An 18,502-nucleotide genomic window follows, 5' to 3' on the forward strand; every position below is an offset into this window, starting at 1 on the left:
CCAGGGTGGTTGATGAGGTCATTGTGGAACCGGCAAATTATGTCACATGTGAAGCAGTAAGTGCTTGATAGATTGGGTGAGTAATGTACTAGTTCTATCCCTTGCATTGCATTTGTGTGCTTTTAGTAAATGGACTCTGGGTTTCTGATGTTATCCCCTATCCTCTTTATCCATTTCGAGTGAATCGTATACCCGGGATTCTGTCAAGACAGTCGGACAGTTCTCCTTTTTCATGAAATGTGTCCTATGTTTACCTTGCTGCTGCCTGTTAATCTTTGGTTGACATCAGTCTTGCAGTGAGATTAGCTCTTTTGTAGACCTGTTCATTAAGATCGTGGCTTGCAAGCCATTATGTACCAGGCTTAAGAATTTATAAAAATTGCATTGGCAGTAGCCAAAAAGGCTATTGCAGTTACTTGGAAATCGGATACATATTTAAGTATAGATCGTTGGAAGAAAGAAATTTATGGCTGTATTCCATTTGAAAAAATTACTTATAATTTAAGAGATAAATATGAAACATTTTTGAAAATTTGGCGCCCTTATTTACAAAAGATAGGATTAAATATATAGGTGCTCCAAAGATGAAATAATTGGTTACTTGGGGAAAGAAATAAATATATATACTAAAGTTATTACGAACTCCATGGAGCATGTGGGGATCTTCCAATATCCAGGCATTCTTTCTTTCTTTTTTTTTTCTTTCTTTTTTTTTTCTATAGGGATGTTAGGGGGGAGGGGGGATGGGTAATATACATTTTCTTTTTCATACACTTTTATTCTGTAATTACTTGAAAACAATAAAAAAAGTTTTTTAAAAAATGGAGATGAATTTCTGTGTGTAATCAAATTTGAGGAGGGTGCTTAGTATTCATCTCACTTAATAGAGTCGAAGGCTTTTGTGAGCTTATAAAAGGGGCATAAATGGTGGTTGATTTTTCTCCCAGCATTTCTTGTGGAACTGACGATTGAGGGCTATTTTTTTGGATTGATCCCTATAATCGCCAATCTGTTGTCTATGCCTGGTGAACATTCTCAGGGCTGTAAAGATTTAATCATAAGATATAGGAGCAGAATTAGACTATTTGGTTCATCCAGTTTGCTCTGCCATTTCATAATGGCTGATTCATCAACTGTGTCAACCCCATTCTCCTGCCTTCTCCCGTAACCATTGCTGCCCTGACTAATAAAGAACTTTTTATCCTCTGCTTTAAATATACCCGATAATTTGATCTTCACAGCTGTCTGTGGCAATGAATTCCACAGATTCACTACCCTCTGGTGAAAGAAATTCCTCCTCATCTCTGATCTGAATTGATGTCCCTCTATTCTGAGGTTGTGTCCTCTGGTCCTTGAATCACCCACTGTAGGAAATATCCTCTCCACATATCTAGGCTTTTCAGTATTTGATAAGTTTCAATGAGATTTCTTCCCCCCCCCCCCCCCCATATTCTTCTAAATGGCAGTGAGTACAGGCCCAAAGCCATCAAATGCTCCTTATAAGTTAACCCTTTCATTCCTGTAAGCATTCTCATGAACTTCCTCTAGACCTTCTCCAATGTCAGCCCATCTCTTGGACCAAAAACTGCTCACAATACTCCCAAGTGCAGTTTGACCAAAGCCTTATAGAGCCTCAATATTACATCCTTGCTCATATATCCTAGTCCTCTTGTATTGAAAGCTATTGTTTCATTTGCCTTCCTTATGACTGTAAGCTGATCTTTAGCGAATCCTGCAAAAGGACTCCCAAGTCACTTTGCAACTCTGATATTTGATTTTTTTTTCTCTGTTTAGAATATAGTCCATGCCTTTATTCTTTCTACCAAAGAGCATGACTATACTCTTTCCTAGATTGTATTCCATCTACCACTTCTTTGTCCATTTTCCTAATCTGAGTCTTTCTGCAGACTCCCTACTTCCTCAACGCTCACTGCCCCGCCACCTATTTTTGTGTTGTTCATCTAAATCATTGACATATAACATGAAAAGAAGTGGTCCCAACACTGACCCCTGCGGATCATCATTAATCACTGTGAGTCACCCAGAAAAGGCCCCCTTTGTTCCTACTCTTTGCCTCTTGCCAGTCAGCCAATTTTCTATCCATGCTAGTATCTTTCCTATAATACCATGGGCTCTTATCTTGTTTAGCAGCCTCATGTACGGCATTTTGTCAAAAGCCTTCTGAAAATCCAAACAAACAATATCCACTGACTCTTCTTTGTGTATCCTCAAAGAATTCCAACAGATTTATCAGGCAAGGTTTGCCCTTAAGGAAACTATGCTAACAGCCTATTTTATCATGTGCCTCCAAGTACACCGAAACCTCATCCTTAATAATGAACTCTAACATCTTCCCAATTGTTGAAGTCCAACTAACTGGCCTATAATTTCCTTTCTTCTGCCATCCTCCCTTCTTAGAGTGGGTTGACATATGCAATTTTCCTATCCTCCAGAACCATTCTAGGATCTAGTGATTCTTGAAAGATCATTGCTAATGCTTCCACAATCTTCAGTTATCTTGTTTAGAACCTTTGGGTGTAGTCTATCTGGTCCAGGGGACTTCTTATATCTGTAGTGACAGAATCCATACTGAAACAGGGAAGAAGCAGTGAAAAAGAACCCTTGAGGTGGTTTTTCCCAGAGGTGGGAATTTTTCCAAGGACACGACTCTGGTTTTCGCAATAGAATTGGTTCTTTCTTGAAGATAATCACAATGACAGCAGATCTGAGGCTGCCTAACACATCCTGGATGTCCCTAGGTATGGAAGATGAGGATATACGTTTGTGCCTAAAGTTTCTTTTAAGTTTTTAAATATTAGTAGTAATACCACCTATCCTTAAAACCTTGTAGCTTTTTCATTTGCCCTCTTAATGATCAGGCATAGTAACAAGGTGGACCCAATACTCAGTAGAGTTGAGTGTGATTATAAGTACAGAGTCTTTGAGTTTTTTGGTATGCCCCCTCCACCAGGAACCGACTGCCTCTTTCTTGATAAGTTCACTTTCAGTTCTTTGCTCTTAGCAGGGTAGGTACTACCCATTTTTGCAGAACAAAAGTGGACTTAGTCTAATTTTGGTTGACTGTTTACAATCAATTTGTTCCTGTCCTGGTCATGGGGACATCCCAGATAAGTGAAAAACAAATAAATTGGTCTAAAGGACACTCAGCCTTGGATCTTGGGAGGAAGCAGTGATGATTTGCACTTTAGCTGAACATCATATGAATGTCTTATTGTTGTCTGTAACACTCATGCTGTGCACTGGTGTTTTGGGAATGTTCTTTCTCTGGATAATTGTTTAATTGTTCACCGTTTGTGATAAATATGTCTGGGCTATAGAGGTTTCAACAGATCCTTTAGCTGTGGGATCACTCATCTCTTTGTATTGCGTGGTGAGAAGATGCTTCCCCTTAAATTCATGGGTATTATCTCAGAATATTGCTTAAGATGAAATGAAGACAATTCTTTCTCAGAACAACGCTTGAGAGTTGAAAATGCTGAGTCATTAAGTATGTTCATGTTTGAGGTACATTTTAGAACTGCAAGAGATTCAAGGGCTTTAATGATTTGCAGGAAAATGGAATTGAGGTCAATAATTGAATCAACTATGTTCTTATTGAATAGTTGAATTGGCTTGTAGGGCTGTTTGACCTTTGCTGCAGCTGCTACAGGTTATGTTTTTAAAGCAGCTTGCTGTGAACTTTGACTGCCATATGCTGTCCATTTAAATGGTCCCTACACTTCAAAATATTTCTTTGACTATCATTTGCTTTGAAACATCATAATATTTATCCATATGAAAACACTTTTGAGTTCTACCATCAAAGTCTTGTGCAGAAGTGAGAATTTAATTATTCTACTTCAAGTATGATATATAATCTGAGGGAAGGCTTCCTGTTTCTGTAACCATAGTTTTCTTTGCTACTCACCCAATGAACAGAATTTATTCTACTTAGTGAATGCAGAATTTATAATTGTTTTGATGCTCTCTTTGATTTTTTTTTAAAAGATTAAACTTCTACTAAATAGTGCATCAGTAGAGGATCTGTACTGATTTGAGGTGAGGCTGCATCTCTGATTTTTATGTGTGTTGTCTGCATGTTTTTGAACTTCCATATTTCTATTGATTAAACTGCAGCAAATCTAATTTGAAAGTAACGTCTGGGCAGAACTCACTTTGATTTGTATCATAAGAGAAGGAACAAAGGTGCATTTATGTAAGCACTCACATCCACAAGATGCTTTAAAACACTTTGTGGCTAATGAATTAACCTATAGCAATTGTGAGGTAGATAAAATTTGCATTTAATTCCTAATAGATTAAGTTTTGAATTCTGAGGTTGAAAAAATGCTGTAATATATTAGCTGAATTGGGAGTATCTCATCACAAAGACAACAACTTTGATAGCAATGCCGTAATAGGTAATATATGGTAACTGAATCTTTGACAGGACTTAATTGTAAGCATGTATAGTAACTGAGCCTGAGGTGACAGTTCAGGCTAAGTTGATCAATGAAGCAAAGATGGATCCTATCATGCAGCTGGATTGGCTTACTTGTACTTTTAGCCTATGAGCTCTGGCATTTGAGCCTTTTAAACCTGGATAACTCTATCCAGTTTGCACATTCTTGGAACTTATGAAATCAAAAGTTTGGACTTCCAGTGCACTGTCATTTTGTTATCTCGTTATCTGAAAAATTCAGCATCTTCTATCAGAGACTAGTGTGTAAGTGAGAATTTAGTTATTCTACTGAAAGTAAACTAAGCAATCTGATAGCAGGCCTTCTGTTTTTGTAAATTTAGCTTTTTTTTTGATAATGGAATTCACAGTACCTTGTGAAACACATGTGCAGAGTTTAGAATTGTTTACTCAGATGTCCTTTGAGATTTTAAAAATGATTAAACTTTTGCTAATATTACATCGGTGGTAATGGGGGAGGGACTGCACCTCTGCTTTTGACGTGTCTGTGGTCTGCATGTTCTCAAACTTCTAGATTTCAATTGAGTAACCTGCACCAACTCTTTAAAATTTGCATTGCGTATTTTCTTGTACTAAGATAATAGTCTTTCCTACTGCTCCTCTCTAAACCAAGTTAAACAACGGAATTTGGGTGGCTGAAGGGAAATGGGCGCGGAGTTGGGTTATTTGGTTTCCTGGAGCAGGATATTCCTCTCTTATAGCTATAAAAGTGTGCATGATGATTCATTGTGGTTTATGGCAGGATAGTGTGTGTTGAGTCTAAACTAAAGCTACAATAACTGAGATGTTCCATTTAGTTCTACTAAGTCAAAACTAAACGGAGAATTTTAGCTTTCATGTGGATGTAGCCAAAACTGAGACTGGCAAGAATATAAATATTTCTTTAAATTATACTGTTGAGGTTATTCTGTTCCCAGTCTTGGTAACTACACATTACTTGCTGATAGTATTTTAGATTTCCCTGAAGTGGTTTATCTGTTTTTCTTTACTAAAGACATTTCCTCCCTTTTATTTCTCACCTTCCCATAGATCTGCTCACCCTTACTATCCCAAAATACCTAACCGAATTGTGCAGAATTCCTCTAGTTTCCTACTTTCCTACTCTCCTGCTTCAGTTATAGACAGCCTGTTGCTTACCAAATGTGTGCACTGATTAGCTGTTGAAATTACTTGCTCTAGTATATAACTTTACTGTTGCCTGCACCTACTTTCTCTGACAGTGAAAGTGGGAACCCACTTGACTCATAAGTCTCGTCTATGATCACTGTTCTTCACATTTCTCCTGAGAAGCAACATCCCTCTCCTGAAATTTCTTTTGAGGATAAATGTTGCCTATACAGTCTTACTTTCAAAATCCCATGTCTAGCCTTTTATATGCTCTAAATTCTCCCCCCCCCAAAAAAAAGCTTTGCACTCCCTTCTACCCCACCAGATTTTACCTCAGTTTCTGCTCCTTTGTCCAAGTAACAATGACTTAAATTGTTTTGCTAAATATATAGTTTAAACATTTTTTGGGGGATCTAATTGGGATGCATAAAGTAATAATCAGATCTTGTTCCTCTGCAATTTGGCACATTGTGCATCAAATATCAGGAACATCAGCAGGTATCCTGACCTCTGCAAGAGACTGGCAACTGTTGGTGGACCTCGAAAGGCAGCTGAGGTTCCCCGACCATATCGCAGCCACCACCCTGCGACCAGACATTGTCCTTGTGTCTGAGTCTACAAAGCAGGTGGTGATGCTGGAGCTGACAGTCCCATGGGAAGATCACTTGGAAGAGGCCTTTGAAAGGAAGCTATCTAAGTATGCAGAACTGGTCAGTGACTAGCAGGCTGGATGGAGAGCGAGGTGTCTCCCAGTGGAAGTTGGTTGTAGGGGATTCACAGCCTGTTCCTTAGCCAGAGCCTACAGCAGTTTGGGCATCGAGGGAGAGAGGAAGAGGAGAGCCATCCGCAGTACCACCGATGCGGCAGAGAGGGCCTCAAGGTGGCTGTGGCTCAAGAGAGGGGGTCATGGAGTCATGTGTAGCTAGCCATCTGGACACAAGCTGGGGGCTGGGTCACCTGGAGAAGGGTGTATGATGTTGAAAGACCCGAAACACCCGATGATTCCAGGAACATAACTGATGATGTGTCCAGAAGCATCAGTAGATGTATGCACACAGCAGGCAAACAATCAATTGAGATTTCTTTCATCTAAGCATTTGGAATATATACCAAAGTTCCTGTCTCTGTTTCCTGCTGCAAGTTATGTGCTCTGCTTTTTAAATGAAAATGATCTTTCTTATCTGTACTACAATGTAAGATCTGTACCTCTCTGGCTATCATATAGATCAACTTAAAATTTTTGCTGGAGATGCAGAAAAACGTGCAGCAAAGAAGTGATTCAGCAGCTAATTTCAATCCCTCACCAGTGTTTAATTTTCAGATCTGCATGTAGCTTTTTTTTTAATCAAGAGTTTTGACCAATTTAAATTGGATTATTCATAATTAAGTAGTTGAATTAAAAGTCTTAAGTCTGAAATGTGTGCACATACTGCACGGTATTTAGATTGTGTAGATAAGAACTGAAGTCATATATATTTTGCAGAAATCTAACGGAAGGTAGAAGGTTGTGATGACAACTAGTTCAGAGTGGTAGCAAAAATAGAAAGTGGAATCAGAATCCAGTTTATTATCACTGGCATAGGTTGTGAAATTTATTGTTTTGCAGTGGCAGTACATTGCAATACATAATTTAAGTATTTGAATTGTAATAAGAAATATATATTTAAAAAATTAAGTAATGCAAAAAATCACCTAGTAAGATGGCGCTGATAAGTGGCAATGCTTTGGGAATCATAAAATACAGTGGATTCTGGTTAATTGGGGCATATTGGAGCCAATACATTTTGGCCTGATTAAGTTGCTGCCCCAATTAGTCAAAGTTTGATGGAAATAGTTAAAAGGGTATAAAAATGACAAATTACCATTTAACTGTGACAAATTATGTATTTAAGTAAAATACAGATCAAATTAGAACACAACTAATACTATTACAGTACTAAAAACTGTATTAGTTCCTAATAGTTATTGATGGAGGAATTCATTCTGTGTATGCTGCCATATCCTTTGGTTGACTGTAAATGAACATAATCAGCACTTCTGTACTGTACCAAGTGCAGGTAATGAACTGCCTTCATATAATGCTTTTGACGATTGCATCCTCCAAATATTTATTTTCATTGTAACATTCAAGATTATTGTTGATACCTTCAAATTATTCATAGTTCCTAACTTGAAGTCATTAAACAGTTTCATTTTCACTCCTAGCCGTTCCTGGCATCTTGAAGCCTGAATGTTTGAAATTATTAGTGAGTAGAAAAGTTTGGAATTGACTTGCTGCTTATTTCTCATCAATTATCAGTGTCAAAAATCATGCTTCTTGAAAGCACTTCAGTTCAGTTTCAGTTTATTGTTATTTAGAAACCACAAATGCAATGCAGTTTAAAAAGAAATGAGACAACGTTCCTCAGAATGATATCACAAAAGCACATGACAAAACAGACTACACCAGAAAATCCACATAACGTTTGGTAATCCCCCAAATCCAGAGTCCAGAGAGGCTGCTGCGTATTAATATTGTGCTACCATCTTAGCGCGTTTTTCGGAAAGGAGCTCCAAACCCACCAGACAAAACAAGACTACCCAGACACACCAAGTCAGGAGACCAACTCTACCACCCAACAAACCAAAAACTAAAGTTCCAAGACCTACACAAAATCACATAGTTAAATATAGTTATAGTTAACATATAGTTACAACAGTGCATACAACACCATAATTGATTTTTAAAAAAACAGACCATGGGCACAGTAAAAATAGTCCAAAGATCTTAAAAGACTATAAGTTTGAAAGGAACCACCACACAGTTTCCACAAGTCCTCAGGGTCCCGATAGACTCGTCATCCCACGCAGGTGGCAGAAGAGAATACCCCCGCTATGGACTTACAACTAATGCTATTTAAAAACTGTTTGCTCTATGTACTATGTAGTGTCCAATTTCCATACAAATGTACGTGACTAATAACTCAAAGTACACTGCAGATGTTGTGGTCAAAGCAACACGTACAAACAAACTGGAGGAACTCAGCAGGTCAGGCAGCATCCGTGGAGATGAGCAGTCAGCGTTTCAGGCCGAGACCCTTCGTCAGGACTCAACGAAGTCCTGACGAAGGGTCTTGGCCTGAAACGTTGACTGCTTGTTTCCACGGATGCTGCCTAATCTGCTGAGTTCCTCCAGCTTGTTTTTACGTGTACGTGACTGATGGTTAGCTAGAAACTGTTTGGCAAAATCCTCTTGTCCTAATTAAGTGGCACGGTGTCCTAAATAAAAGGAGTCCCGGTTATTTTCTTGATTAATATTTGTTCTGTAAGAGTTGTCCCAATTAACTAATGGTCCAATTAACTGGTATCCACCGTATTCCTGCTTAGGACTACTTCAGCTGAAATCCAGTCACAGCCATGGGTACTGCAGTGAGCAACGTAGTTTTAAGATGGTTGGAAAAATCTCATAATCCTCAAAATCGACAGTCTGGTCCACAGACTCGGGTTGTGAATGTAGTTCCCCTTTTTTCTAAAAAAAAATCAGAAGTATGGAAAGTGGGCCGCCCTGCAGGTTCAATTGAAATGCAGAAGCCTTAGACCCCCACTCTGGAATATCCCACTGGTTGATGTACAGGAAGTAAGAGAACAGTAAGCATAAAAGGGAATCCAATTGGGAAAAGGATGTTAGAAGACGAGAAACTAAATCAGTAATTTTCTTAAGGAGGCAGAGAGGGTAGCTGAAGTACAAATGAGTACTGTTCTTCCTGGGTGAAGAGTGATGAGATGCTGACCAAGTCTCAAAAAAAGGAAGATGCCAGTAATATTCTGTACCCAGAGAAGGTACTAGAGAGGTTACCTACACTTAAACTGAAGACCGTTAGGGAGGAAGTTTGTAGAGGCTGTGTTGTATAGCCTCTAAGTTGTATCAGGCTATGATTTTTCCAAACACATGTGGATTTAGAGGGAATTGAACTGTTTATTTGCCACAACAAAATGAATCTCAGCATTGTTTATGGTGATATTTGTACTTTGATTAAAAAATCTACTTTGAACTTTAAAATGATTACTGATGAGTCGATTTAACCTCTGTTGGTGACAGTTCTAGAAGCAATAATGACAGAATTAACTGTCATTTGGACAAATGTGAATTAATTGGAGAAAGCCAGAATGGATTTGTAAAAAGGCAAATCATGCCTAACTAACTTAGAAATAATAGGCTTGTCATGAAGAATGAAGGCCATTGAATGTAAAGGACTCTGGCATCATGGATGGAAAAATGCCTATGAAACAAGAAGCAGAGAGAGGTTATTTTTGAGACTTGAGAGAATTGTGTGTTACATTCTCCTTGAGTTGGCATTAGAACTGCTGTGCTTTATGTTGGCTTTTAGTGATTTGGGCTCTGTGTAGGCACGGTTGTGAAATTTGCAGATGACAAAGCCTGGAGGCATTGTTTATTTTTGACATTACTAATAGATTTCAAAATGGGCAGATGGAATGGGAGGGCAAGGGACAGCTGAAATTCAGTACTGTGAAATGTGAATTATAGTTTGTTGGGAAGAATGAGAAGAGCCTAAGTTACCTATAGGGCACAATTCTAAAATTGATATTATATGAATATAAAGTTCAAAGTAGCTTTGAACCAAGAATGATATTATATGAATGTACAGAATAGATTGAGGGAAATGATGGGTATAGAATTGAGGACTGATTAGACGATTCCTTTCCCCACACAAATACTGCTCCAGTAGATTGCTGATTTTTGCAGATTCCAGCATCTGCAGTTTCTTGTGTCTCCTCTGTAGTAATTTAATATTGCTTTTATGTCCTCAGGGAATCACAAAAAGCTTGTTAATCAATTATTGATATTGGAATGCAATCATTGTTGCAGACAAGTACCATAGCCATTCTTTGTGTACAAATTGATTTCCCAAACAGCTAATGAAATTGAAAGATTAGTGACTTAAGAGGAAAATCTGGAGGGTTAAAAGAAGCAATGAGGTTGCTCTGACAGACAAGGTGAAGGAGAATTCCAAGGCCTTCTACAGATATAAAAAGAGCAAAAGGATAGCAAAGGACAAAATTCTACTTGAAGACCATCATGGTCATCTGTGCTTAGAGCACAAAGATTTTTTTTGCATCTCTAGCCTTTGGGAAACAGATACAATTTATAGATCTGAGGCAAAAAAAATAGTGAGGTCATGGATCACATCGGATTACAGAAGAGGAGGTGCTTGCTGTCTAGAGACCAATGAGTGGGTAAGTTCCCAGGGCCTAACAAGGTGTCCGCTCAGACTTTGTGGGAGGTTAGTGTAGAAATTAGAGGGGCCTTGGCAGAGTTATTTAAAACATCCTTAGCAATGGGTGAGGTGCTGGTGGATTGGAGGATAGCTAATGTTATTCTGTTCAGGAAAGACTCTAAGCGTAAACTTGATATTGTAGACCAGTAAGCCTGACGTCAGTAATGTGCAAATTATTGGAAGGTATTTTAAGGGATAGGATATACAAGTATTTTGATAGACAGCACCTAATTAAGGATGGTCACCATGGCTTTTTACTTAGGTTATGTCTAACCAATCTTATAGATTTTTCTTAAAGGTTATCAGGAAACTTGATGAATTGGATGTTGTCAAAGGCTTTGCTAAGGTCCATGTAGTCAAAGTCCCACATAGGAGGCTGGCACTAGGAACGTTCAGTCACTTGGCATTCAAGATGAGGTAGTAAATTGGACTCTACATTGGCTTAGCAGGTGAAGCCAGATAATGGTAGTAGATGGTTATCTCTCTGATTGGAGGCCTGTAATTAGTGGTGTGCTGTGGGGATCAGTGCTGGGTCCCTTGTTTGTCGATATCAGGATTGTTCGATTTTTGCAGGCTTGTCCATCTATCACTTAATGTTTGGCCTACAAATTCTGTGCATGTGAACTTATTCATTGTTTCTGGGTGACTACAAGTCAAATAGACCTATTTGGCTGCACTGGACAAAGATTAAATCTGTGACACTAACTCTTTTAGAATACATACTCGCATTGGAACAATGAGAATAATTGGAAAAGCTGAGCAATACTGTGATTCACAGTAGTCCTGAAATATTTACATTGAATGTTTCAACTTGAAAAAAAATGCCAGCATCATGCTGAGTGTATGTGATCCGAAAGCCCATGACATCGTGATTTCACATGACGGACCAATTGGCGGATAGGACTCCAGTGTTAATCCAATTTGTATGTCATCCTGAATGCCAAGCAACTAAACCTTCTTGACCAACTTTCCATGTGGGACCTTGTCTAAGGCCTTCTAATGTCCACAAAGATAACATCAAGCCTTGGCTTGAACTTTCCTGGTAACTCTCTCAAACTTGTAAGATTGGTTAGACATGACCTGCCATGCACAAAGCTTTGTTGATTATCCCTAATCAGTCCATGTCAAACCAAATACTTATTTTTATGGTCCCTTAGAATATCTTGCAACATCTTTCCCTCTACTGATGTTGGGCTCATTAGTCAATAATTTCCTGGCTTACTCTTAGAACATTTTTAAAACAATAGAACAACATTAGCAATCCTTCAATCCTCCAACGCATCACAAGTGTATAAGGGTGTTTTGTTTATCTTTGTGAGGACCCCTGCAAATTCTGCACTAGCCTCCCACAGGGAACATCTTATCAAGCCCAGGGATTTATCCACCCTAATTTTTCACAGGACAGCAAATCCTCTCTTCTCTGTCATCTGTATAGAGACCATAACGTTACTGCTGTTTTGCCTCAATTATATAGACTCTGTGTTTAACTCCTGAGTAAATACAGATGCAAAAAACCAATTTAAAATCTCTGCTATGTCTTTTGGCTCCACTAATTACTGCTTTGATCTTCCAGAGGATCAGTTGTCTCCCTATCCTTTTGCACTTAAATATCTGTAGAAGGCCCAAGGATTTTCCTTCACCTTGTTGCTAGAGCAACCTCATGCTTTTTAGCCCTCATGATTTCCTCCTTGAGTGTTCTGTTGGAAGTCTTGTAGTCCTCAAGTACCTTATCTGCCCCAACCTGCTTTGCATCGTTGCCACCTTCTTAACCAGGGCCTCAATATCTCTCAAAATGAAGGATCTCTAAAACTGTTATTCCTGCATTTTACTTTGCCAAGAACATACAAATTCTGTACTCCCAGCATTTTGCTTTTGAAGGCCTTGTTACAAGGATTACTGTCAACAATAATGATCAGTTAGGTGCAGAAAGGCTCTATTTACTGGCAGGTACATTTATTGGCTCAGTTCACAAGCACGTGCATTACACAACTGAATATGTAACTCCACTAGTGTAACTCAACAGCTAAAGAAGGGAAAAGGTAATACCTGGGAAAAAGAATTCACGTTAGCCAGGCATTCCGCGTGGGTCCTGATGTGATCTCCACATGACCAAAGTGGGGTCTTCCATATCAACCATTCTTGATCACTGAAGCTGCCTGTGTTCCAAAATCCCTCACTCATTCCTTATCAGATTAATTTATGATGTTTCAGGCAATTTAAAAAAAGCTATTAGAAGGTAAAAGATGAAATATGAGGGCAGACTAGCCAATAATATAAAGCAAGATACCAAAAGTTTTTTCAGTTATATAAAAAGTAAAAGGGAGGTGAAGTTGATATTGGATCACAGGAAAATGATGCTGGTGAGGTAGTAATGGGGGACAAAGAAATGGTAGATGAACTTGATGGGTACTTTTCATCTGTCTTCACAGTGGAAGACACCAGCAGTGTGCCAGAGATCTGTGAGTGTTAGGAAGCAGGAGTGAGTGCCATTGCTATTACAAAGGAAAAAAAAACTAGGCAAACTCTAAGGTCTTAAGGTGGATAAGTCACCTGGACCAGATGGACGACTTCCCAGAGCCCTGAGAGAGGTTGCTGAAGAGATGACTGATGCATTGGTCATGATCTTTCAAGAATCACACGATTCTGGCATGGTCTGGGAGGACTGGAGATTGCAAATGTTGCTCCATTCTTAAAGAATGGAGGAAGGTAAAAGAAAGGAAATTGTAGGCCAGTTAGCCTAACCTCAGTGGTTGGGAAAGTGTTGGGAGTCTATTATTAAGGATGAGGTTCGGGGTACTTGGAGACTAGCGGTGAAATAAGTCAAAGTCAGTATCGTTTCTGCAAGGGAAAATCTTGCCTGACAAATCTGTTAGTTCTTTAAGGAAGTAACAAGCTGGGTGGACAAAAGAGAGGGAGTGGATTTCATTTACTTGGATTTTCAGAAGGCATTTCATTAGGTGCCATACATGAGGCTGCTTAACAAGATAAAATTCTAAGGCATTTCAGGAAAGATGTAGACATGGATAGAGGAATGGCTGACAGGTAGGAGGCAGCTTCTGGGAATAAAAGTGGCCTTTTCTGGTTGGCTGCTGGTGACTAGTGATGTTCCTCAGGGGTCAGTATTGGGACCACTACTTTTCACATTCTTGGTCAATTATTTGGATAATGGAATTGATAGCTTTGTGGCAAAGTTTGCAGATGATACGAAGATAGGTGGAGGGGTAGGTAGTGCTGAGGAAGCAATGTGTTTGTGGCAGGCCTTGGACAAATTGGAAGAATGGACAAAACAGTGGCAGATGGAATATAGTGTTGAGAAATGAATGATACTGCATTTTTGTAAAAAGGAACAATAGTGTGGACTATTATCTAAATGGGGAGAAAATTAAAACATCAGAGGTGCAGAGGGGCTTGGGAGTCATTGTGCAAGACCCCTAGAAGGTTAATTTACAGGTTGAGTCTGTGGTAAAGAAGGCAAATGCAATGTTGGCATTTATTTCAAGAGGAATAGAAGATAAAAGCGAGGAGATAATGCTGAGCCTTTATAAGACACTATTCAGGCTGCACTGGGAGTATTGTCAATGGTTTTGGGTCCCATTTCTCAGAAAGGATTTGTTGTCATTGGAGAGAATCCAGAGGAGGTTCATGAGAATGATTCCAGGGATGAGGTGTGTTTGGCAGCTTTGGGCCTGTACTCACTGGAATTTAGAAGAACGCATGGGGGTCTCATTGAAACCTATTGAATGTTGAAAGGACTAGATGGGATGGATGTGGAGAGGATGTTTCCTGTGCTGGGGGCATCCAGAACTAGAGGGCACAGCCTCAAAATTGAGGGATGACCTTTTAGAACAGAGGTAAGGAGGGATTTATTTAGCCAGAGTAGTGAATCTGGAATTCTGTGCCACAGACTGCGGTGGAGGCCAAGTCTGTGAGTATATTCGAGGTGGAAGGTGATCATTTCCTGAACGATCAGGGCATCAAAGGATATGGCAAGAAGGCACGTGTATGGGATTGAGTGGAATCTAGGATCAGCCATGATGGAGTAGACTTGATGGGCTGAATGGCTCCCAAGACCTATGTCTTATAGCCAGATTACTGATAATGTGGTAAACTGGATCAGCAAATTTGTAGCTGACACCAAGATTAGGAGCATAGTGGACAATGAGGAAGGCTATCAAAGCTTGCAGTGAGATCCGGACAGCTGGAAATATGAACTGATAAAATGGCAGATGGAATTTAATGCAGTCAAATGTAAGGTGGTGCACTTTTGGAAGATGAACCAGAGTAGGGGATTGAGGAGTGCGGAAGAACCAGACGTATTTGGGAATTACAGATCCATTATTCTTTGAAATAGTGTCACAGGTAGATAGGGTCATAAAGAGAACTTTTGGCACATTGACCTTAATAAATCAGTGTGTTGAGTATAGGAGTTGGGATGTTATGTTGCAGTTGTATAAGATGTTAGTGAGACCAAATTACCTACCTACAAAAAAAATCAATAAAATTGAAAGAGTAATGAGAAAATTTACAAGCATATTGGTGGGACTTGATAACCTGAGTTAATTGGAATTGTTGATTAGGTTAGGGCTTTATTCCCTGGGGCACAGGAGAACGAGGGGAGATTTGATGGTGGTATACAAAATCATGAGGGGTATAGATAGAATAAATGCACTGAGGGTTGGGTAAGATTAGAACTAAAGGTAATGGCTGATGAGAGTAAAAGGTGAAATGCTTATGAAAGATTCAGAGAGCTAGGTAATGTTAGATATCTAGAAGATTATAAGGCTAACAGGTAGGCGCTTAAGAAGGAAATTAGGAGAGCCAGAAGGGGCCATGAGAAGGCCTTGGCGGGCAGGATTAAGGAAAAACCCAAGGCATTCTACAAGTATGTGAAGAGCAAGAGGATAAGTCGTGAAAGGATAGGACCTATCAAGTGTGACAGTGGGGAAAGTGTGTATGGAACCGGAGGAAATAGCGGAGGTACTTAATGAATACTTCAGTATTCACTATGGAAAAGGATCTTGGTGATTGTAGTGGTGACTTGCAGCGGACTGAAAAGCTTGAGTATGTAAATATTAAGAAAGAGGATGTGCTGGAGCTTTTGGAAAGCATCAAGTTGGATAAGTCTCTGAAACCGGATGAGATGTACCCCAGGCTACTGTGGGAGGCGAGGGAGGAGATTGCTGAGCCTCTTTGCTTCATCAATGGGGACGGAAGAGGTTCTGGAGGATTGGAGGGTTGCGGATGTTCTCGTATTCAAGAAAGAGAGTAGAGATAGCCCAGGAAATTATAGACCGGTGTGAGTCTTACTTCAGTGGTTGGTAAGTTGATGGAGAAGATCCTGACAGGCAGGATTTATGAACATTTGGAGAGGTATAATATGATTAGGAATCGTCAGCATGGCTTTGTCAAGGGCAAGTAGTGCTTTACAAGCCTGATTGAATTTTTTGAGGAAATGACATTGATGAAGGTAGAGCTGTAGTGTATATGGATTTCAATAAGGCATTTGATAAGGTACCCCATGCAAGGCTTATTGAGAAAGTAAGGAGGCTTGGGATCCAAGGGGACATTGCTTTGTGGATTCAGAATTGGCTTGCCCACAGAAGGCAAAGAGTGGTTGTAGACAGGTCATATTCTACATGGAGGTCAGTGACCAGTGGTGTGCCTCAGGGATCTGTCCTGGGACCCTTACTCTTTGTGATTTTTATAACTGACCTGAATGAGGAAGTGGAGGGATGGGTAGTAAGTTTGCTGATGACACAAAGGTTGGGGGTGTTGTGGATAGTGTGAAGGGCTGTCAGAGGTTACAGTGGGACATTGATAGGATGCAAAACTGGGCTGAAAAATGGCGGATGGAAGTCAACCCAGATAAGTGTGAAGTGGTTCATTTTCATAGGTCAACTATGATGGCAGAATATAGTATTAATGGTAAGTGCGGAGGATCAGAGGGATCTTGTGGTCCGAGCCATAGGGTGCTCAAAGCAGCTATGCAAGTTGACTCTGTGGTTAAGAAGGCATACTGTATATTGGCCTTCATCAATTGTGGAATTGAATTTAGGAGCCGAGAGGCAATGTTGCAGCTGTATAGGACCCTGGTCAGGCCCCACTTGGAGTACTGTGCTCAGTTCTGGCCGCCTCACTGCAGGAAGGATGTGGAAACCATAGAAAGGGTGCCGTGGAGATTTACAAGGATGTTGCCTGGATTGGGGAGCATGCCTAATGAAAACAGGTTGAGTGAACTCGGCCTTTTCTCTTTGGAGTGATGGAGGCTGATAGAGGTGTATAAGATGATGAGAGGCATTGATTGTGTGGATAGTCAGAGGCTTTTTCCCAGGGTTGAAGTGGCTGCCACAAGAGGGCACAGGTTTAAGGTGCTTGGGAGTAGGTACAGAGGAGATGTCAGGGGTAAGTTTTTTATGCAGAGAGTGAGTGCGTGGAATGGGCTGCCGGCAACAATGGTAGAGGTGGATACAGTACTGTCTTTTAAGAGACTTTTGGATAGGTACACGGAGCTTAGAAAAATAGAGGGCTCTGAGTAACCCTTGTAATTTCTAAGATAGGGACATGTCGGCACAGCTTTGTGGGCTGAAGGGCCTGTATTGTGCTGTAGGTTTTCTATGTTTCTAGGGTGACCTTCTTCATGCAGTGTGGTGTTAGTGTAGAACGAGCTGCTAGCAGAGGTGGTGGTGGTTGGAATGGATGGGCCAAAGGGGCTGTTTCTTTGCTGTAGTGTTCTATGCTTCTATGATGGGATCTGTTCTCTGGCTTTTATTGAAACAGAAATATTTCTCCAGGATATCAAAGGAATCTTGTGTTCAGTACTCTTGTCCCTAGAATGGAAATGGAATCCAAACTTCCTGAAATTTATATGCTTTCTTACTTGTGCATTATAATATTTTAACATAATTGCAAGGAAATATTCATCGTCATGTTCAGTTAATCTTGCCTGATCAAAATCAGTAAATCTTAAAATGGTGAGAAATGGTTAAAAGTCTGTTTTTACGTTTAATCAAGTTATAAATTTATGGAAGAGATATAGTCAGTGATTTTCCATTGAGTTGATGTAATATTGTGAACTTTTTTACAGGATCTGTCCAGATGACCACTGAACCGCCAGCAGCTGCTGGAGACAGTGAGTACCAGAAAATGTCAGAAACTAATGTTTGTGAAATCAAAGCAGTACTTGTGCTACATTTTCTGTACAGTTTCAGTTTAAATCTAAAGTCTCCTGGTAGGTTGTCTTATATTCCAGAATAATTTTGATAATAATAACTGCTCTAGGTATTTAGTATTTTCAAGGGTATTAATTTTGCATTGGTTTATAAAATAGAACACATCGTGAGGATTTTAAATTTCAACTTCTCTTTATGCAGTCCTTTATCTACTTTCTAATCACTGTTGTTCATCTTACGATTGCCATTGAAGTATTTTTATAATGCAAGTTAAAACGGCTTCTCAATCTCCTTTGCATGTCAGAAATACAGACTTACAGACTGAAATCTTAAGGTGAAATAGGATTATGTGTTAGTCAGACCAGAATGGAGAGGAGACGGGAGGTTATGCAATCTTGAATGTACACCATTCAATATTACTAAAGGTTGAAAGATGCTTAGTGGTTTTTCCATTTCTGATGAAAAACATA

General features: G+C 39.6%; 1 protein-coding gene across 2 annotated transcripts in view; it reads left to right on the plus strand.

The window, feature by feature from the left end:
* Window positions 1-18,502, plus strand: part of pde6d (phosphodiesterase 6D, cGMP-specific, rod, delta) — a 62,179-nt gene that overhangs the window by 15,913 nt on the left and 27,764 nt on the right. The window contains exon 2 of one of the 2 annotated variants that reach the window (XM_073041143.1): window positions 17,948-17,992. The exons of the other annotated variant lie outside the window; for it this stretch is intronic. The gene's annotated coding sequence lies outside the window, so the exon portion shown is untranslated. The remainder of the gene's footprint in view (window positions 1-17,947; window positions 17,993-18,502) is intronic. 2 annotated transcript variants of the gene reach the window in all.

Source organism: Hemitrygon akajei, chromosome 3 (assembly GCF_048418815.1).
Source record: "Hemitrygon akajei chromosome 3, sHemAka1.3, whole genome shotgun sequence".
Lineage (NCBI taxonomy): Eukaryota > Metazoa > Chordata > Chondrichthyes > Myliobatiformes > Dasyatidae > Hemitrygon > Hemitrygon akajei.